The sequence below is a fragment of the Anoplopoma fimbria genome, unplaced genomic scaffold, assembly GCF_027596085.1.
Source record: "Anoplopoma fimbria isolate UVic2021 breed Golden Eagle Sablefish unplaced genomic scaffold, Afim_UVic_2022 Un_contig_7467_pilon_pilon, whole genome shotgun sequence".
Classification (NCBI taxonomy): domain Eukaryota; kingdom Metazoa; phylum Chordata; class Actinopteri; order Perciformes; family Anoplopomatidae; genus Anoplopoma; species Anoplopoma fimbria.
In genome coordinates this window covers 1-23,520 of record NW_026551330.1, presented here as the reverse complement: position 1 = coordinate 23,520, position 23,520 = coordinate 1, and the positions used below count along the sequence as shown (strand labels likewise).

The 23,520-nt window shown below is 44.6% G+C and overlaps 1 pseudogene; it reads right to left on the bottom strand.

Moving 5' to 3' along the window:
• Positions 1-6,728: 6,728 nt before the first annotated feature.
• On the bottom strand, positions 6,729-15,649 carry LOC129115409 (NACHT, LRR and PYD domains-containing protein 3-like; annotated as a pseudogene).
• Positions 15,650-23,520: the final 7,871 nt, after the last annotated feature.

The window sequence follows — 23,520 nt, the reverse complement described above, 5'->3', positions numbered from 1 at the left end:
CGGGGCGGCTGTGGCGTAGTGGAGAGCAAGGTAGTTCTCCAATCAGAGGGTCGGTGGTTCGATACCCGGCTTCGGCAGTCGATGTGTCCTTGGGCAAGACACTTAACCCCAAGTTGCTCCTGAAGGCCATCGGTGTGGACTGATGATGAATGTTAGTTAGAGTCTGATGGTGGCACCTTGATGGTAGCCTGTCATCAGTGTGTGAATGGGTGAATGATATGTAACATACTACATGACTGTAAGTCTGCTAAATGACTGTAATGTAAGTGAACCAACCCACTGTTGCCCATGATTAAGACAATGTCGTCCATACAGAAGCATGGTGTCCTCACTACGCTAGGTGGTGCTGTCGCAGTGCAGTTGCCGGGCAGTCCTCCGGGCCTGAAGGGGGCGCTGCAGCTCTGCGGGCCGGGAGAGGCGCAGTGTGCTGGGGCTTTTTGTTCCCGGAGCTCCTCGGTGCGCTGTCCACTTCAGCACCACAGAGGCAGCGGGACGGAGGACTCAACATCAGCACCGACCCGGGAAACCCACAAACACTGAGACATATACAAGAGACAACGACAGAAGAGAAGCAAGAGAAGGAAGAAAGGTAAGAGTTTTCAGGGAGCTGAACGGGTTGAAGTTGTGGGAGGTAGCGGGGATAACAAGCCTGAAGAAGAGCCAGCTCCTCTTCCTCCAGGTCCATGAATACTGGATGTGTTAAGGCTGTTTACGGACATCCACCCTCCAGTGATGCAGGCTGTACGGGGACACCGTGTCTCTGCTGGCAGATGGTGCTGTTGTTGTGTGTTTATTATATAACTGGTCGGTTTCCATTGCTACACTGTGACCAGCTGCTGGTTTTTCCTTTTTCCTCCTTTATTGTCTCTCTGTCGCCGTCACTGCTCTCATAGCGATGACATGTCTTTGTGAACTGTGGGGCGTTGATTGTTAATTCAGTTTATGTTGTAGAGCCCAGAATCACACATTACAAATGTGCCTCAGAGGGCTTTACAATCTGTACACATGAGACATCCTCTGTCCTTACACCCTCACCTCCTCTGTCCTTACACCCTCACATCCTCTGTCCTTACACCCTCACATCCTCTGTCCTTAGACCCTCACATCCTCTGTCCTTACACCCTCACATCCTCTGTCCTTACACCCTCACATCCTCTGTCCTTACACCCTCACATCCTCTGTCCTTACACCCTCACATCCTCTGTCCTTACACCCTCACATCCTCTGTCCTTACACCCTCACATCCTCTGTCCTTACACCCTCACATCCTCTGTCCTTACCCTCACATCCTCTGTCCTTACACCCTCACATCCTCTGTCCTTACACCCTCACATCCTCTGTCCTTACACCCTCACATCCTCTGTCCTTAGACCCTCACATCCTCTGTCCTTAGACCCTCACATCCTCTGTCCTTACACCCTCACATCCTCTGTCCTTACACCCTCACATCCTCTGTCCTTACACCCTCACATCCTCTGTCCTTACACCCTCACATCCTCTGTCCTTACACCCTCACCTCCTCTGTCCTTACACCCTCACATCCTCTGTCCTTACACCCTCACATCCTCTGTCCTTACACCCTCACATCCTCTGTCCTTACACCCTCACATCCTCTGTCCTTAGACCCTCACATCCTCTGTCCTTACACCCTCACATCCTCTGTCCTTACACCCTCACATCCTCTGTCCTTACACCCTCACATCCTCTGTCCTTACACCCTCACATCCTCTGTCCTTACACCCTCACATCCTCTGTCCTTAGACCCTCACATCCTCTGTCCTTACACCCTCACATCCTCTGTCCTTAGACCCTCACATCCTCTGTCCTTACACCCTCACCTCCTCTGTCCTTAGACCCTCACATCCTCTGTCCTTACACCCTCACATCCTCTGTCCTTAGACCCTCACCTCCTCTGTCCTTAGACCCTCACATCCTCTGTCCTTAGACCCTCACCTCCTCTGTCCTTACACCCTCACATCCTCTGTCCTTACACCCTCACATCCTCTGTCCTTACACCCTCACCTCCTCTGTCCTTACACCCTCACATCCTCTGTCCTTACACCCTCACATCCTCTGTCCTTACACCCTCACATCCTCTGTCCTTACACCCTCACATCCTCTGTCCTTACACCCTCACATCCTCTGTCCTTACACCCTCACATCCTCTGTCCTTACACCCTCACATCCTCTGTCCTTACACCCTCACATCCTCTGTCCTTACACCCTCACATCCTCTGTCCTTACACCCTCACATCCTCTGTCCTTAGACCCTCACATCCTCTGTCCTTACACCCTCACATCCTCTGTCCTTAGACCCTCACATCCTCTGTCCTTACACCCTCACATCCTCTGTCCTTAGACCCTCACATCCTCTGTCCTTAGACCCTCACATCCTCTGTCCTTACACCCTCACATCCTCTGTCCTTACACCCTCACATCCTCTGTCCTTACACCCTCACATCCTCTGTCCTTACACCCTCACATCCTCTGTCCTTACACCCTCACCTCCTCTGTCCTTACACCCTCACATCCTCTGTCCTTACACCCTCACATCCTCTGTCCTTACACCCTCACATCCTCTGTCCTTACACCCTCACATCCTCTGTCCTTAGACCCTCACATCCTCTGTCCTTAGACCCTCACATCCTCTGTCCTTACACCCTCACATCCTCTGTCCTTACACCCTCACATCCTCTGTCCTTACACCCTCACATCCTCTGTCCTTACACCCTCACATCCTCTGTCCTTAGACCCTCACATCCTCTGTCCTTAGACCCTCACATCCTCTGTCCTTAGACCCTCACATCCTCTGTCCTTACACCCTCACCTCCTCTGTCCTTAGACCCTCACATCCTCTGTCCTTACACCCTCACATCCTCTGTCCTTACACCCTCACATCCTCTGTCCTTACACCCTCACATCCTCTGTCCTTACACCCTCACCTCCTCTGTCCTTACACCCTCACATCCTCTGTCCTTACACCCTCACATCCTCTGTCCTTACACCCTCACCTCCTCTGTCCTTACACCCTCACATCCTCTGTCCTTACACCCTCACATCCTCTGTCCTTACACCCTCACATCCTCTGTCCTTAGACCCTCACATCCTCTGTCCTTACACCCTCACATCCTCTGTCCTTACACCCTCACATCCTCTGTCCTTACACCCTCACATCCTCTGTCCTTACACCCTCACATCCTCTGTCCTTACACCCTCACATCCTCTGTCCTTAGACCCTCACATCCTCTGTCCTTACACCCTCACATCCTCTGTCCTTACACCCTCACATCCTCTGTCCTTACACCCTCACATCCTCTGTCCTTACACCCTCACATCCTCTGTCCTTACACCCTCACATCCTCTGTCCTTAGACCCTCACCTCCTCTGTCCTTACACCCTCACATCCTCTGTCCTTACACCCTCACATCCTCTGTCCTTACACCCTCACCTCCTCTGTCCTTACACCCTCACATCCTCTGTCCTTACACCCTCACATCCTCTGTCCTTACACCCTCACATCCTCTGTCCTTACACCCTCACATCCTCTGTCCTTACACCCTCACATCCTCTGTCCTTACACCCTCACATCCTCTGTCCTTACACCCTCACCTCCTCTGTCCTTAGACCCTCACATCCTCTGTCCTTAGACCCTCACATCCTCTGTCCTTACACCCTCACCTCCTCTGTCCTTACACCCTCACATCCTCTGTCCTTACACCCTCACATCCTCTGTCCTTACACCCTCACATCCTCTGTCCTTAGACCCTTCCTTAGATCCTTCTCCAGGATGGACAGAAGTCAATAGATGTCATGTGACCAGATTGAACCACATTCTTCACGGTGCGGTGCTATCTGTGGGTGGGGGGGTTTAACTCGGCCTGTGGTTGCTTCATGGGTTTCATGGGAAACATCCCGGTTCAGCAGCCACACACAGCTTTACCGTCACAGGCAGGTCCTTAGAACAGCTGATTCGCTTTCCTGAACATCTTTCCAGATCAGTCCAGTATCAGTAACAGCTCCCCTCTTGTCCGACCCTGATGCCTTCCTGAATCAAAGCCTCATGGTTAAACATGTGGAGTAAGCTCAGATGTACATGATAAGGGTTTAGCAGGTTCCGCTGTTAAAACACGTGATGATGAGCTGTGTTTTGGTTTCCGCTGGCCTCTGAAGCCTGTTCTCACTAACACAGTGTGACATTTGCATTTTAAACCTCCACATATGATATCCGGCGTTCAATAGCGTCTTCAGTGTCCGAATGTGCACAATCAATTTAATAGATGTTACTATCCTTCTTCTTCAAGTTTGTTTTCTAATTCAGCCATCAAATTACTGGTGAAAAGTATTGTTTAAGCTTCTCCCCCAGTTATGGAAAGCAAACTTCCTATTACTCTTTTTATTTGCACAGGATGCTGACAGGACTCAGAGCAGTTTTCCTGCTAACATTGATGCTCTGCTCAATTCCACATTTTATATCAGCCTTCTATGATTTGCTTAGATGTGGCGTATTTACAACATATTCAAGTCCCTCAACCAAAAGAGAGACATCATATTTTCCGATCTGGCCTTTCATCCTAGTCATTATCGGTTGCGTCTTAAACACTCCAGGTGTGGAGCTGCGTGCCCTTTAATTGTGGCTCGTGCAGACTCCCTTTAAATCCAGGAGTAAATGAAGTTTAGATGACGTTCAGTCAGGAAGACTCGATTACACCTTTTCATTCATAATCTCCCTCCCTGTGACCACGCTATCAGCTGATTGTGGAAGTTCACTGGCTGTCAGAGGGAATACGTGTAGCATCATGGTGTTTACAGAGACATGGCTCACTGAGCTAACTCCGGACACCAACGCTGCAGTAGACGGTTTCCGTATCATACGGGCGGACGAAGGAGAGCGGTAAGAGCAGACCTGTACAGAGGACATTGAGCTGTTGGCCGTTAGCATGAGGCCGAACTACCTACGAAGGGAATTCTCGCATGTTATCGCGATAGCTGCGTATGTTCCCCCTCTGCTAACGTGACGTCATCCACTCGGTGACAAGCAGGTGTTGTGGAAAATAATACTATCGATCTATCTATCATGTCCGAGATGAGTCCAAGTGAGCGTTGAAATAACAACAAATGACAGAGAGCGTCTTTGTGGTTTTTATTTCTTGCAAGAAGGAGGCAGAGGTTCACAGAGCCTGAATATATATGCTTTAACAAGAAGTCTAGTTATGTCTACAGACACAACACCCCAATGCCCTCCTCCTCCTCCTCCTCCTCTCCTTTAACCATGTCCCTCCTCCTCCTCCTCTCTGGTGACTTTAACCATGCCCTCCTCCTCCTCCTCCTCTCTGGTGACTTTAACCATGTCCCCTCCTCCTCCTCCTCTCTGGTGACTTTAACCATGCCCCTCCTCCTCCTCTCTCTGTGACTTTAACCATGCCCTCCTCCTCCTCCTCTCTCTGGTGACTTTAACCATGCCCTCCTCCTCCTCCTCCTCTCTGGTGACTTTAACCATGGTGACTTTAACCATGCCCTCCTCCTCCTCCTCCTCCTCTCTGGTGACTTTAACCATGCCCTCCTCCTCCTCCTCCTCTCTGGTGACTTTAACCATGCCCTCCTCCTCCTCTCTGGTGACTTTAACCATGCCCCCTCCTCCTCCTCCTCTCTGGTGACTTTAACCATGCCCTCCTCCTCCTCCTCTCTGGTGACTTTAACCATGCCCCTCCTCCTCCTCCTCTCTGGTGACTTTAACCATGCCCTCCTCCTCCTCCTCTCTGGTGACTTTAACCATGCCCTCCTCCTCCTCCTCTCTGGTGACTTTAACCATGCCCTCCTCCTCCTCCTCTCTCTGGTGACTTTAACCATGCCCTCCTCCTCCTCCTCCTCTCTGGTGACTTTAACCATGCCCTCCTCCTCCTCCTCCTCCTCTCTGGTGACTTTAACCATGCCAGTACATCACAGCAAATGTATATGTTGGGTCGGTGCTGAAGTAAACCACATTAACTGAGCCGACTTGTGACTGGATAGATTCAGTGAGAGCAGCTGCGTTCACATCGGGATGATGTTATGAACCGAGACACGTCGACGTTTGGTTTTCTGACGTATCTCTGACGTCCACAACAGAAAAAAGCCAGTGGTCGTTCCATCTGGCTGATGGAACGTTGGTGTCTACATGACGGTGAGGCCAAACCTCTGACGTGATCTCACGACGAATGCTGCAGTTACTCACTCTGACCACTGGAGGAAAACTCCACTGGAGAATTAACCGAAATTAAAACTTTACATAAAAACAAAGAAGAAAAAACAGTTGAGCAGGAAAAAAAGATTTATTTTGTTAAGAGTGAAAAGCTGCAGATTATAGAGTATTATATCTGTTTGAAATCATACTTATGTGACACTAACTCCAATATACTTTTGACATTTTTCCTTTATGGTGTTTATGTGGTTTATTATCTAGAATCATCCCAAAACTTTGTTTTATTTTTTTCAACGTCACTTATCAAAGTTTGTTCATTTGTTACACAATGACACCAGATGATGAATTTATAGGTTTTTCTTCACACAAACAAATGTTTCAAGACAACAAAGTTCAGTTTTATACCCAAAGTAAAACATGTTTCAAAACAACTGATCATTTCAGAATTTGATCCAGAAAGCCATCCATTGGGAATTACATAAAGGTTCTCTACCAGAGAGATCAGGTTGGTACTAACTCATCAGCTGTGTGTGATCCTGTACAGACTGAACTATCTGGTCAGCTGAGAGAAAGTTTCTCTACCAGAATGGAACTCTCCCTCCTGAGAACACAGAGACACTGAGGACCCAAACCCAAACCCAGGATAAAGAGGTTCAGTGAATGTGGTGTTGAAGGTGTGGAGGTGGATCAGTGTGTCAGAGGAGACTCTGTAGAAGGACAGAGAGCCAGCAGGACAGTCCACATACACTGCTACTCTACCAGAGGAGGAGGAGGAGGAGGAGGAGGAGGAGGAGATGGGTGTTCTTGTCTTATTGTGATGGACATAGTAACCACCATCAGAGCAGAACAGACTCCAGGACTGATCATTCCCTCCAAACAAACAGTCTCCACTGTTTCCTCTCCTTCTGATTCCTCTGTAACTCACTGATATATGAACGTCTCCTCTCCACTCCACCTCCCAGTAACAGCGACCAGTGAGACCAGTTCTACACAGCAGCTGAGGCCAGTAGTCAAACCTGTCTGGATGATCAGGATATGACTGATCCTCCTCCACATGTGTCACCTTCCTGTTGTTGTCAGACAGTTTGAGGTTTCTGTTCACTGTGTTTGTGTCGAGTGTGAGTTCACAGGAATCTGATGGAGAGAACAAGACACAATACAGCTGCAGTTATTAATCTATCATCTGTTCATCTGTTGACACTGTGATGATGACATCAGAGATGTGAATGAGTGATGTCACAGTTTGAAGATGGTTGAATGTGTGCTGCTTTGTTTTCATGAGTCAGATTCAAAGCACACTTACACTTCCTCAGACCTGGTGTGAACCATCGGACTCCAGCAGGCTCCACCCTGAAAGGAGGAGGGGGGTCAGAGCAGCATGGAAACATGGACATTACATCGTCTCATACACAGAGCTTTGTATTCATGTTCACATGGAGCACTTATTATTAATCACATCATATTCTTTTACTTCATGGAGCTTCTTCTGATTGGCCGATGACGACATTATGTTCATGATATATTATTATCAGTATTATGTTGAGAATCATCATCCATTTCAGACTCAGTTTCTCTACCAGTCAGTCAGTGAATCAAATGTTTAAACCAGCATCATTGATTTCTTTGTCCACTTGTGGTTGACATCCAAACAAGTTACAAACACAACATCTGATGATTATCAGCTTTAAAGTAGTTTGTGTCAACATGAATGGATCCAATATTCTCTCTTTTTAGCTCTGTTTTTGGTCTCCACAGGGAAATATCTGTCTCTTTAGCTGCTAAATGCTCCACTATGATCACCAGCTAGTCTCTGACTGAGTCTGTCTGCTGTTTGCTGCTGAGCAGGTCAGGCAGAGGCTTCATCACAGCTTGTTGGATGAAACCAGCTGCTGGAAACACTGAGACTGAACCAAACAGGAAATGTGCTGCAGAACCAAAACTAGGAGCTAAAAGAGGCTAAAAAGCTCTGTAAGCTGCAGAGATGGAGACAATTCTCTGTGGGTTCATCACCACCACACGACTCTTCACCATTACACAGAGTCAGCTGATCGGTTGTAAATATAGAAGCATTGATTGTTGGATGTTTTGGTCCTGACCAGCGACCTCTTGTGTTTGTGTTTTAATGACTGTTAGTAAAGGAGAAAGTATCCTGAAATCACTACAGCACCACCAAACCTCTGATGGAGGAGGTCGGGGTGGATGGTTAGGATGTACAAAGTGTCTGACTTTGACACTGCTGTTCACATCCCGTCTCCTAGCAACAGTCAACACTGGTTTCTATTATCTGTAATCTGGAGGTTTAGAATATTACAGTTCAAGTCCATCTGCAGCCACAGAGCACTGCCTGTGTCCCTCTATAACTTTGGTCCAGTCCTAAATAAACCTCTTTGGGCTCTGACACACACATGGTTGTATCATCGTGTGGAGTAGCTTGGTGGATCTAACACTGGAGACATCATCTCCACTGACGCAGAGACATTCCAATACCCCCACTCTGGTATGTCATCACTACAGAAGAGTTTTCATTCACTTTCCCAGAGACTACCCCATGGTACCAGACGGTGTCCTCTACACCTTCAGCAGTAAAGGTGACAGACCTGACCCTGTCCACAGCCCTGAGAGGAAGACCTTAATCAAGATGTGAAGTTAGCACCAGGAAGTCTGAACCAATGCCTATCCTTTCTCTCTTCCCCAAAGTCCCTTATCTAGGAACAGGTCAACATGACTCTCACAGGTCAAGTCATAAATACTTGGAGTCACAAACAGAAACTAAGTGTCTTACAATTATTCTCTGTAGTTCAGAATAACACTGTATAAGTCTTCAGAGTATTCAATAACCCACTCAAGTTATTCTATGGGTGATTCCAGGAAAGTCACTTTGTCCTGAATCTGTGAGGAGAACAGAGCTAAATATGTTTCAGGCCCTTTAAAGACCCGACACACCGTGTGACCACAGTGCCCTCCAGCGACCATCGGTGATATAAGACATATTTTTCTTAAGTACCAGATATTCAGCAAGTAGAGAAACAGTAAATATTAGCGATAGTTATAAAATGTTTACACGCGAGTAGAGTCACGTGACTGATGCACATTTCTGTCTCCGCATATATCTTTGTTAAACCCTGTGTATTAAGTGTATGTAACTGAGATAACATTTTTGTATACATACAAGTTGATAAGTGTGTAAGGTTTATTAATCTGATAGTGGGGGAAAATATGTATTTATTTGTTTAAGATGTTAATTAATTAATTTACTTAGCAAGATCACCCAACATTAAGAGACAAAGAAACCTGGAATTTATCCTGTGTGGATAAAACTGGTGAACTTTTCTTTGTCTCTTGTTCAGGGTTTTCGTGTTGGTTGTGCACTTCTTTGGTTTATCCGAGCTTCATACACGCTCCGCTTATTTTATTTGAGAATCACAGTTATTGTCAGATCTCTTTTTCTTAACTACTTTTGAGCATCTTATAGTTATTCATTTAAGCAAGCCTTATTTTGTTTTAGTGTATCTGTTAACCTCGTGAGATTTTAACTTTAATTATTGTTGTTAAGCCAAACGAGATTAGTTTAAGTATATCGCAATGAGTGGTTTCAGTTATCATATTATTCAGGGCAATATCCATTCTAACTCCACGCCGGACCAAGAACCTGCTGCCATGGATCAAGACCCGGAGAGCATGGGCTATGACCGTGAGCCGCTTTCATTGTTCACTTTGCAACAGCATTGTGTGAAATTCAGAGACATTGCCAGTCCATATGGTGGTCCTCCGATTGACAGCTGAGAACCACCGTGCTGACCTCACTCCATCAACCAGTCATCGCTTCCTACGTAATCAACCTGATGAACCCACCGTGAAGTCATCTGGACACCGCTGCTCAAAGTAGGATAAATGCTCTGAATAATTATAATTTAGATTTATAATTTAGCAGCATTAGGATTATAAAGGAAATCACAATCTTCCCTTCATATCCAAATCATTTGCCTGTGTTATTTGAAACTAATTCATTCATCATTTGTATTCTTGTTTAATTATTATTATTGTTATCCATTCATTTATTCGTATTAGAAATAAATGACCCATTTATCGCCACAGTCATTGTCTGTCATATTATTTCAAAGTGGGAATTGTTATTTTCCTCCATAAGGAGGAGGTGCCCCAAAGTTTTACGCTCAAATATTTTATTTCTAAGGTAGTTTATATACGCATACAATGTCCACAATCAGCTGTTGGTTCTCCACTGAGCACTGTGGTTCTGCTGTCACCTGTAGTTTCAAAAGTCCTCTTATCAACCAGGGAACTCACTCTCAGTTCAAAACAAACCAAAACCAGGGGACGCTGAACCCCTTAAAACAGCAAAAGTCGTTCCTATTGTGATGATTTATCAAGACGGTTGAAACAGATTGATTCTTTGTGAAAACCAAGGTCAGTCACGGAGTTCCACAGGGGTCTGTTCTTGGACCAGTTTTATTCCGAGCCATTGCTGGTTAAAGCCTATGCTATATATGCTTCCTTTAGGGAATATTATCAGAAAACACTCAATAATAAGCCTGCAAATCTCCCCGCTGTGGGACTAATAAAGGATTATCTTATCTTATCTTATCTTATAAACTTTCATTGTTATGCAGATGATACCCAGTTATATCTATCGATTAAGCCAGAGCAAACTATGCCAGTTCTCTAAACTTCAACATGTCTTACGGACATTCCGGCCTGGATGACCTGAACTTCTTGATGTTAAACTCAGATAAAACTGAAGTTATTCTACTAACTCAATTATCTAAGGATATAGTTTCTCTAGATGGCATTGCTCTAGCATCCAGCACCCCTGTTAAGAACCTCAGAGTTATCTTTGATCAGGATCTGTCTTTTAACTCTTATATTAAACAGATCTCTGGACAGCCTTTTTTCTTTCACGTAACATTGCGAAAATCAGTCACTTCCTGTCTCACAGCAGAAAAACTAGTTCATGCATTTGTTACCTCTAGACTAGATCACTGTAACTCCTTATTATCAGGCTGCTCTAATAGGTCTCATTAGATCTTTACAGTTGATCCAGAATGCTGCAGCATGTTCTAACAAAAACTAAGAAAAGAGATCATATTACTCAGTATTGCTTCTCTGCACTGGCTCCCTGTTAAATCAAGAATAAATTTAAAATCCTTATCTCCTCACCTACAAAGCTCTAACTGGCCAGGCATTGTTTATCTTAAGGAACTTATGGTTTGTCATATTAGCCAACTAGAAGCTGCCTCCATCAATGCAGGGTTACTTGTGGTTCCTAGAGTATATAAAAGTAGGATGGCAGCCAGTCCTTCAGTTATCAGGCTCCTCTTCTGTGGAACCAGGTTCCAGTTTCAGTCCGGGGGGCAGACACACTCACTAGGGCTGGTTCAGGTTTATAGTTAGGGCTGGTTCAGGTCTGGGTAGTGGGTGACCCTAGGACTGGTTCATCAGGTCTATAGTTAGGACTGGTTCAGGTCTATAGTTAGGACTGGTCAGGACTGGTCAGGTATCAGTTAGGACTGGTTCAGGTTCTCCTTGGTCCAGCCCCTAGATATGCATGCTATATGCCTAGACAGCCGGGGGACTACCTCAGGATACACTGAGCTCCTCTGTCCTCTTCTCTGCAGCCATCTTTATGTATTAATCTACTATTTATGCACACACCTGATTTTCCGTTCTTCCTCACTGAGTCCTTGTGCTTTCTCGCCTCCAGTTTCCATGACTCGTCTGGTACCTGGACCGTAGTTCTCTCCTGCTGTGTGACACCCACAGCTACTACCATTATTATTATTAGTCACATTAATATTACTTTTCCCTATATCATTATTATAATGGTCTACTATAGTCATTGAACTGTAATCTTCATTTTTAGAATCGTTACTCTGCCTACTACTCTGATTATATGAATCATTGAGGCATGTCAACCCACCATGATGGCCCAAACAACGTGTCAGGATACACCACTGTCCTATTTTCTAATGTTGAAACAAGACAACGCTCCAGAAAAACAACAGTTTCATCACCTTCCCTCCCTGTTCTGGCTCATCCTGGCTACTGTTCCCTGACTACTTCTGTCTGTATTGATCGTCTGATGTGGGACACAAACAGTTTGATGAGTCTCTGGTAGTTTGAGGTCAGCTTGGTGTGTCAGGGTCATATTAACCAGCTCTACCTCCTCTATCAGACTGATTGTCTGTGCTGCCAGGCCTCTTCATACCTGAGAGTCTCCAGTCTCCAGTGTGGATCCTTCAGTCCAGCAGACAGCAGCTTCACTCCTGAGTCTCCTGGATGATTGTAGCTCAGGTCCAGCTCTCTCAGATGGGAGGGGTTGGAGCTCAGAGCTGAGTCCAGAGAAGCACAGCCTTCCTCTGTGATCAGACAGCCTGACAGCCTGCAAACACACCAAACAACACACATGTCACATGATCTGAGGAACTGTGAGGGCTGGAAGGTTTCTGCAGTACTGAGATACTGTCCACTACTGTGGGGTTACATTAACATTGGTACTGATTGGTTTCTAGTCACAACCAAACACCCACCAATGTCCATCAACAATCTGACAACATTACTGGTATCACTGGTTTCTGATATTTCAAATTATAACAGCAGAGTGAGAAAAAAAATTATATGTTTATAGAAATATATTACAATGTAATATGTGATTGAAATCACACAAGCAGAGATAATCTGATGAAGGTTACGAGTTTACCCATGAATGTAAATCAGGATTTAAGTAGACATTAATTGAATCCTGACCTGAGAGTTTCCAGTTCACAGTGTGGACTCTCCAGTCCAGCAGACAGCAGCTTCACTCCTGAATCCTGCAGGTTGTTGTTACTCAGGTCCAGCTCTCTCAGACTAGAGGACTGGGAGCTGAGGACTGAGGACAGAGCTTCACAGCTTCTCTCTGAGAGGTTACAGTCACTCAGTCTGAAGAGACAAGGATGAGCAAAAGGATAATCAATAAGTAGAAAGATAGCAGCATATTTAAGTTATGATAAATGAATCTAACTCTCTCTGGACTTACAGAGCTTTGTTGGAGGCTTTGACCACTGGCAGCAGCCTCAGAAGAGCCTCCTCTGAAGCAGAGTATTTCTTCAGGTCAAACACGTCCAGATCTTTTTCTGATGACAGTAAGATGAAGACCAGAGCTGACCACTGAGCAGGAGACAGTTCATCTGTGGAGAGACGTCCTGAACTCAGGGACTGTTGGATCTCCTCCACTAGAGAACCATCATTCAGTTCATTCAGACAGTGGAACAGATTGATGCTTTTCTCTGCAGAGAGATCCTCGTCGATCTTCTTCTTGATGAACTGGACTGTTTCCTGATTGGTCTGTGAGCTACTTCCTGTCTGTGTCAGCAGACCTCGTAGGAGAGTCTGATTGGTCTGCAGTGAAAGACCCAGGAGGAAGCGGAGGAACAAGTCCAGGTGTCCATTTGGACTCTGTAAGGCCTTGTCCACAGCACTCTGGTAGAGATGTGTTAGTTTAGGTTTGTCTCTGAAGACTTTAGACAGACGGGGTCTTGGTAGTTCTTCTGACAGCAGATTGACACCAGAGTTGATGAAGGTCAGATGGACATGAAGAGCAGCCAGAAACTCCTGAACACTCAGATGGATGAAGCAGAACACCTTGTCCTGGTACAGTCCTCTCTCCTCTCTAAAGACCTGTGTGAACACTCCTGAGTACACTGAGGCTGCTCTGATATCGATGCCACACTCTGTCAGGTCGGATTCATAGAAGATCAGGTTTCCTTTCTGCAGCTGATCAAAAGCCAGTTTTCCCAGAGACTCAGTCATCTTCCTGCTCTCTGGACTCCAGTGTGGATCCGTCTCAGCTCCTCCATCGTACTTGACCTTCTTCAGTTTGGACTGAACCACCAGGAAGTGGATGTACATCTCAGTCAGGGTCTTGGGCAGCTCTCCTCCCTCTCTGGTCTTCAACACATCCTCCAGAACTGTAGCAGTGATCCAGCAGAAGACTGGGATGTGGCACATGATGTGGAGGCTTCGTGAGGTCTTGATGTGGGAGATGATCCTGCTGGCCTGCTCCTTATCTCTGAATCTCTTCCTGAAGTACTCCTCCTTCTGGGGGTCAGTGAACCCTCTGACCTCTGTCACCATGCCAACACACTCAGGAGGGATCTGATTGGCTGCTGCAGGTCGTGTGGTTATCCAGAGGCGAGCAGAGGGAAGCAGTTTCCCCCTGATGAGGTTTGTCAGCAGCACATCCACTGAGGTGGACTCTGTAACATCAGTCAGGATCTCATTGTTGTGGAAGTCCAGAGGAAGTCGACACTCATCCAGACCGTCAAAGATGAACACAACCGGGAACTCTTCAAACCTGCAGATTCCTGCTTCTTTGGTTTCAGAGAAGAAGTGAAACAAGTTCCACCAAGCTGTACTTTTTCTCTTTCAGCACATTCAGCTCTCTGAAGGTGAATGGAAATGTGAACTGTATGTCCTGGTTGGCTTTGTCTTCAGCCCAGTCCAGAGTGAACTTCTGTGTTAAGACTGTTTTCCCAATGCCAGCCACTCCCTTTGTCATCACTGTTCTGATTGGTTCCTCTCTTCCAGGTGAGGCTTTAAAGATGTCTTCTTGTCTGATGGTTGTTTCTGGTCTGTCTGGTTTCCTGGATGCTGTTTCAATCTGTCTGACCTCATGTTCATCATTGACCTCTGCAGTCCCTCCCTCTGTGATGTAGAGCTCTGTGTAGATCTGGTTCAGAAGGGTTGGGTTTCCTGCTTTAGCGATCCCCTCAAACACACACTGGAACTTCTTCTTCAGGTTAGATTTGAGTTCACGCTGACAAACTGCAGCAAGAAGTCCTGAATGAACACACAACAAAGAAGATCAATGAGTCAAAGAATAGATTTCAACATGTCGTATCCTCAAAGAAGAGTATATGAATATATTTTGGTCCATCTCTTGAGACATTAGTAAAGGTCCCATTTATCCAGCATGTTAAATCTTTAGAGAAATCCTCTTACTGCTCTGCAGACAGTCAGCCAGCTCCTCCTGCTTCATTCTCCTCAGGAGGTGCAGTGTGATCTTCAGAAATGCCTCTCTGCTGCTCCTCCTCTGCTCTTCATCCTCACCGTCCAACACCTCCTCATCCTCCCTCTGACTCTCTAAGCATTCTGGGTAATCTGAACTCAGAACCTCTTGGATCTTCTTCAGCTCGTTCTTCACAAAAGTGAGGATGTTCTCCTCCAGCAGCTGGAACAGAATATTATATGAAGGACACAAACTAAAACCATGGAACCAAACATCAGATCCATGTTGGACAGACTGACAATCCACTGGTCTAAAAAGTGCAGCATGGAGATGATTGTGAACAGAATAGATGTAAAAGTAGTTGTACATGTACAGACCATAAATATGGAGTCCAGGTGTGTTTGATGCTGCTGGGCAGACTGACCTCTGGGAACCTGTGAGCTCTCCTGGTCCTCTCTGTGGAGGAATCATGAAGAATCAGCTCACATTGTGTCTGTCCACACAGAGACAAACACAAGGTAAAGGTCCATGAAGTGATATGTGGATGTGGATCAGATGACTCCCTGTACTGGTAAAGGTCTACTGGTCCTGCTGATCCCACTGAGAATCAACAGCTCCGTCTTTCAGCTCACTGTTTTCTTCAGCAGTCAGTTTGGTTTAGTCCCAACAGCTCTCACCAAGCCCTCCATGTAGCTCTCCCTCCCTCACTGTACACTGCTGAAGAGCCCTGGAGCAAGGCACCCAGAACCTCCAGCTGCTCCAGTGGAGCGTCTCAGTGTCAGACTGGTTGTACTGGGCAGCTCCCAGTGTGAATGTGTTTCAATGAAGAAGAGTGTTGGTGCTCAGAGAACTTCATCTGAGTCAGTAAAGGTTTAAAAACTGGAGATCTCACAACAGAGAGTCTGATAGAAACACATCATCACTTTGTTTTCATCATCAGTTTAAATCCTCCAACAGAGGGCGTCCATCTTTGAAGACGAACGGAGGTTCCATAGACTGCTCACTCTTCAGGGACACACAGCTTGGTTCAGGTCCAAGTTCAGGTTCAGATCCAGGTCCAGGTCCAGGTCCAGGTCCAGGACAGTCTGGTCTCTGGTGGATCCTGATCCCATATTTAGACACAGAGACAGTGAAGGTTTAAAATCTGGAGATCTCACAAATGAGAGTCTGATAGAATGACATCATCAGAGCGTTCTCCTCCAATTTCAGAGGCTATGGGCATGCGTTAATGTTTTCTAGTGTTGAGAGGCTTGTCCACTCCCCCTTTTTAGACAAATTTTAATTTTTATACAGTTTAAGCCACATTTATGCTACACTTTTTTCTGATCCTGGTTGTTTTAACTAATATGTTTTAAACCAGGCGTACGATGTCAGCCAACACATACTAGACCTTTCCAGGCTACTACCGGCTTGTTTTTAGCTTTTAGCTTTGGAGCTAGCTAACACTACGGGTCTTGGAAGTTTACAGGTCCAGACCGCAGTGTTTACAATCGGCAGACTGATAACGTGACCCTCATCAGCTGTCCCCTCTGCTAAAACCAGAACAACGTTGTGGGCTCCGGGTTGGAGCCCCTTTATCTGACACACCTACAATGGCTCCACCCACCTCCCCATCCGACTGTATCAACCCCAAGTTGCTCCTGAAGGCTTGCCATCGGTGTGGACTGGATGTTGCATGAATGTTAGTTAGAGTCTGATGGTGGCACCTTGCATGGTCATCAGTGTGTGAATGATATGTAATATAAACTTTGAGCTACTGACTGTAAGTCACTTTGGATAAAAGCGTCTGCTAAATGACTGTACTGTAATGTAATGTAATGTAATGTAATGTACTGTACTGTATGTAATGTAATGTAATGTACTGTACTGTAATGTAATGTAATGTACTGTACTGTACTGTACTGTAATGTACTGTAATGTACTGTACTGTAATGTAATGTACTGTACTGTAATGTAATGTAATGTAACCTGTTATATGTAATGTAATGTAATGTACTGTACTGTAATGTAATGTAATGTACTGTACTGTACTGTACTGTACTGTAATGTAATGTAATGTACTGTACTGTAATGTAATGTACTGTAATGTACTGTACTGTACTTACTGTAATGTAATGTACTGTACTGTAATGTAATGTACTGTATGTAATGTAATGTAAACTACTGTTCAATGTACTGTAATGTAATGTACTGTACTGTAATGTAATTATTAAAAATGTACTGCAAGTAATGTTTGTACTGTAATGTAATGTACATGTAATGTAATGTACTGTACTGTAATGTAATGTACTGTAAAATCATGTACTGTAATGTAATGTAATGTTACTGTAATGTCTAATGGTACTCTTAATCTTTAATTAAGGTACTGTACTGTTCTAATGTAATCTGTAATGTATCATTTGTGCTCTCACTGGTCGATAAAATCACAGAGCTGGAAGGAAGAACATCCACACTGGACCTGAAAAGCTCATGGACACCATCATCTTCGGTCCAGCACAGTCACAAAACACTGCATGAAACTTGCTCTGCTCAACACCCGGTCACTAAGCAACAAAAGTAATCATCAACCAGAATTCATCACTCACAACAACCTTGATATCCTCTGTCTCATTGAAACTTGGCAAAAACACCTGGACTTTACGCACTGAACCAAACCACCCCACTGGATATCCCTTGGACCAACCAGTTAGGGCTGGTTTACCACCAACACATAACCAGCCTGACTGCCATCCAAACTCCATCCTCATTTGAACACCTGTCATTCAAACTGTCTGAAGTCCTAAACCACTGCACATTTCATTATCCTATTCGCAATTAATAACTTCAACACCGTTCTTCCTCTTTCTGACCTGTAGAAGAACTCCTAACCCAGCTCTGCTCCATCTCACCTTCCATCCTGCTGCTGGGTGATTTCAACATCGACTCCACATTACTGTAAGATAGCCACTGGATTTTGTTCATGTACTTAGAGGCTTTAAAATCGCTTCACTCAACACATTAACTTACACAAAGAAAAGATTGAGACCATCTAAAACAAACTGGTCACTTCCAGTCCCTACCCCCCAACCCTGTTTCTGTCAATCCCCCACTAACCGACCAGTCACTCTCACAATTCTCCCTCATCTTTTGCATCAGATCTCAACAATTCACTGTCTGGTTCATGAAGACTCCGACCTATGACCTGGCTCCCATCCCCTCCACTTTAGTTTCTGGCTGGTCTCCAAGCCCTCCAATCAACTCTTTTACGAACCATTTCAATCAGGATTCAGATCTCATCACAGCACAGAAACGGCTCAAATCAAAGTCTCAACGACCTCCTCCTCTCCTCAGATGACCACTCCTGGGCCTCATACTACTGGACCTCAGCGCAGCGTTGTACCATCAAGGTCCATCCTCCTCCCCTGAGTCCTGAGTCCTCCCTCCACATCACTGCACAGCCCTCTCCTGGTTCACATCAGCGTCTCTGACCTTCAACAGTTCATTCACATCAATAAGTTAAACTCCGACACAGACACAGTCTCTCAGGTGTCCCCCAAGGTTCAGTTCTCGGTCCCCTCCTCTTCCCCCCCCCCCGGAACCTTCTCCCCCATCACCTCAGCTCTATCTAAACTGCACTTTAACTGGGCAAAACTGCTTTCAACATGTGATGATAGTTATGTATGTTTTTGTTTTGTTTATTTGTTATGATGTCATCTCTCTGTCTTGTTTACATTTTTATTAGTTTAATTGTTTCTGTCTTTAGAATGAAACTGCATTTGAGTACCTTTTAAAGCACTCTACAAATAAAATGTATTATTATTATTATTTTCATCATCATCAGTTTAAATCCTCACCTCTGATCAACAGTCCATCTTTGAAGAATAACGGAGGATCCATAGACTGCTCACTCTTCATGGACACACAGTCGGGTTCAGGTTCAGATCCAGGTCCAGGTCCAGGTCCAGTGACAGTCTGGTCTCCTGATTTTAGGTCCTGGTCACATATTTAGAAACAGAGACAGTCATGTTAAAGCAGAGATCAATGAAGCTGTTTCAGAAGGTTTAAAAACTGGAGATCATCATCATCAGATCATCTGATAGAAACACATCATCAGTTTAAATCCTCACCTCTGATCAACAGAGAGTGGTGTCCATCTTTGAAGACGAAAGGAGGTTCCATAGACTGCTCACTCTTCAGGACACACAGCTGGGTTCAGGTCCAGGTTCAGGTTCAGATTCAGGTCCAGATCCAGCTTCAGGTCCAGGTCCAGGTTCAGGTCCAGGTCCAGGACAGTCTGGTCCTGATCCCATATTGATAAACAGAGTGAGTGAATGAAAGACTGTGTGACATGGAGAAGAGTGGTGGACAGTTAGAGATGGTCCTCTCACCTCTGACCTTTGGTCTGGCTGTCATGTTCCCCACACAGAGTGCTTTTAGAGGGAGGGACTCCCTCCTCTCTGTCCTCACACTGATTCATAGCAGAGTCCACACCTTCACACAAACACAACAACCTGCTGGGAGAGCTCACACATTATTTCTCTTCATCATGACAAACACACAGAGCTCATTCACCTCAATACTAAACACACTCATGGGACAGTTTCCATGTTGAAGAGTCATATCTAAGAAATGACATTCACAATGCTCTTTAGTCTTTAGGCTTGTTTGAAGACTAGAGGAATACACTTCATGTGGCTTTTTATCTGCCTTTCTTTGGGGATGACGTCACTTTTCACTTCTATTTGACTGACTTTAAAAAGCTCTTCAACGTTTGAAATGTTCCTCTTTCTCCAAGTCGACTACATCCAGTCAGAGCATGCAGTGGCAGCTAGTCCAATAATCCAAAATCAATCATGTCACCTTGTTATCTGCTGCTGAATTCACATCCACATCAGCTATCAGAGACTTCTACCTTCATCTGTAGAGGAAACAGTGAGAGCAGAGCTGAAAGCATCCGTCCAATCATTGATCAGCACATCATCACTCATTGATCAGCACATCATCACTCATTGATCAGCACATCATCACTCATTGATCAGCACATCATCACTCATTGATCAGCACATCATCACTCATTGATCAGCACATCATCACTCATTGATCAGCACATCATCACTCATTGATCAGCACATCATCACTCATTGATCAGCACATCATCACTCATTGATCCTTCACATCAACGTCCTGATTCTCTCTGATGGAGTCTCCACTGACGTCTCCTCTCAGTGAGTTAGTGGAAGATTCATTTCAGTTCATATCAGCTCACATGACTTTGCCTTAAAAACTACAAGTCCCACAATGCACCACCGGCAGCCCAGTGCAGGCTGCTCATTACCCTTTTAAGTTGGAACACCTGTGAATGGAAGGTCTCTCAGCAAACATATCAGCAGAGAGAGCAACAACCAACGGAGCCACTGGTACGGTAACAAGACTTTTTATTGGGATGATTATTCAGTAATCATTTATACAGACAGCATGCATATGAGTTTGGCTTTTTGGTTGAGTGTATTTTGTTGATTGTTCAACTTAGGTTGATGTTTGATGAGCTTTCCTTAAAAACACCAATGCTGCATAGAAAGCATAAGTTATTCAACAGTCTCTCAGTCATCAGTTGGGATTGTTTCAGAAATCCCACCTGTTGTAAGCCTTGGCACTTGGTACTGAGAATTGTTTAAAATGTATTTGCATGTTTGGATAACTTATGCTTTCTGTGTTTTGAAGGTTTTCAACCTGATAGACCAACCATTTATCAATAAGAAACAAACAAGGAAAAAATAAAAATTGAGCTGTGTTGGAAATCGTTGTCCTTTGGGGTTCACGTACCAGGCCAGTTCAAGTTGGGCAAGAGTTGAAAAACACCTAAGAACTTGACAGTTGAAAACTGGCTTCAGACATCCAGAGACAAGCTGTTGACGCAGGAAGACGGTCAAGCAGCTCAAAAGAGAGAGGACCACTGCAAAGAGCAGCTTCACCAGACAGGCTTCATTTCCAGAGGGGTGAGCAGCATGCGTGAAGCAGAGCTAAAGAAGCAGTTTTCTAAAACAGTCAGTTTAGTGAACTCCTCCTTTATCTCTGCTTCAACAGCTTGTCTCTGGATGTCTGAAGCCGTTTATCCTCCGTCCAGGCTGCTTCACTGGTTTTCAACTGTCAAGTTCTTGGGTGTTTTTCAACTCTTGCCCAACTTGAAATGGAAATCTTAGAAGACTGATCAAGAGATGTGGTTGTTGAAAGTACCAATATGAAGTGCTCTCTCTCTCTCTCTCTCCGTCTCTGTCTCTCTCTCTCTGTCTGTCTCTCTCTCTCTCTCTGTCTCTCTCTCTCTCTCTCTCTCCATGTCTCTCTCTCTGTCTCTCTCCATCTCTCTCTGTCTCTCTCTCTCTCTCTCTCTCTGTCTCTCTCTCTCTCATGTCTCTCTCTCTCTGTGTCTCTCTCTCTCTCTGTCTCTCTCTGTGTCTCTCTCTCTCTCTCTCTCTGTGTCTCTCTCTGTCTCTCTCTCTCTCTCATGTCTGTCTCTCTCTCTCTCTCTCTCTCTCTCTCTCTGTAAACAGTTGGTCACATCACAGTAGGACAAAGGCTGAAGTACACAGTAAAAGTACTTCATGAGTTTTTAATGTATTGTGAATCGTACTTTAGTCCAAACAGGCTCATAAATGATTGTTGTTCATCACAAATGACGATATTTTACTTTGAAATCCCGACCGGAAGTGCTTCTCGGATCGACGCGCGGTAGCTTTACACTGAACAAAGTAAACTTTATACAAACTTTACTGTGGTCCCAGTTGTAACCGGTTCATTAGACACGTTATTAAACATGAATATAAACCACGTGTTCATGACCGAAGAGTCTTCCTCACCTTCAGATGAAGAGGAGGAGAAGCTGCGACACCAGAGGAGGAGAAGCTGCGACACCAGAGAGAACAGGAAGTCAGAAACAGGAAGTGAGAACAGGAAGTCAGAACAGGAAGTCAGAACAGGTTTTCTTTTTTTAAATAACTTTATTGAGACATTTGTTCATACATATAAAACACATACAAACAGCAAACAAAAATGTAATTCATTTTACGTCAGGGAATCTAAAAAATGTCACAAGATCACACAAACAGTCAAATCACCCAATAAACAGTCAAATCACCCAAACAACAAAATCACCCAATAAACAGTCAAATCACCCAATAAACAGTCAAATCACCCAATAAACAGTCAAATCACCCAATAAACAGTCAAATCACCCAATAAACCAATAAACAGTCAAATCACCCAATAAACAGTCAAATCACCCAATAAACAGTCAAATCACCCAATAAACAGTCAAATCACCCAATAAACAGTCAAATCACACAAACAGTCCAAATCACCCAATAAACAGTCAAATCACCCAATAAACAGTCAAATCACCCAATAAACAGTCAAATCACACAAACAGTCCAAATCACCCAATAAACAGTCCAAATCACCCAATAAACAGTCAAATCACCCAATAAACAGTCAAATCACCCAATAAACAGTCCAAATCACCCAATAAACAGTCAAATCACACAAACAGTCCAAATCACCCAATAAACAGTCCAAATCACCCAATAAACAGTCCAAATCACCCAAACAGTCAAATCACACAAACAGTCCAAATCACACAATAAACAGTCCAATCACACAATAAACAGTCAAATCACCCAATAAACAGTCTAAATCACACCAACAACTCATCAGAAGACTTTAATATCAGTCAGTCCAGCGAGGTCACAAGTGTTGAATAGATCTGCACAGTCCTCATAGCTTTAAAGTTCTCTGAATATTTTATAGAGTCCAAATATTCATTGACTTCATTCTTAAACACTGGAAAGAAAGGTTCAGAGCCCCAAACCTGCATTTGTGGATGTGGTACTTAGCAAGCAACAATAAAATATTTATTATTTAGAGTGAATCATAGCACAGAGACGGCACAGGTGAAAATGACCAATGACCTTCTAATAGCTTCAGACAAAGGACTTGTCTCTGTACTTGTATTGTTAGACCTTAGTGCTGCATTTGATACCATTGATCACCAAATCCTATTACAGAGATTGGAGCATCTAATAGGCATTAAAGGAACCGCATTAAAGGAACCGCACTTAGCTGGTTTAAGTCGTATTTATCAGACCGATCTCAGTTTGTATATGTAAACAATGAAAGCTCGATGAAAACCAGGGTCAGTCACGGAGTTCCACAGGGGTCTGTTCTTGGACCTATTTTATTTACTTTATATATGCTTCCCTTGGGGAATATTATCAGAAAACACTCAGTAAACTTTCATTGTTATGCAGATGATACCCAGTTGTATCTATCAATTAAGCCAGACGAAACTAACCAGTTCTCTAGACTT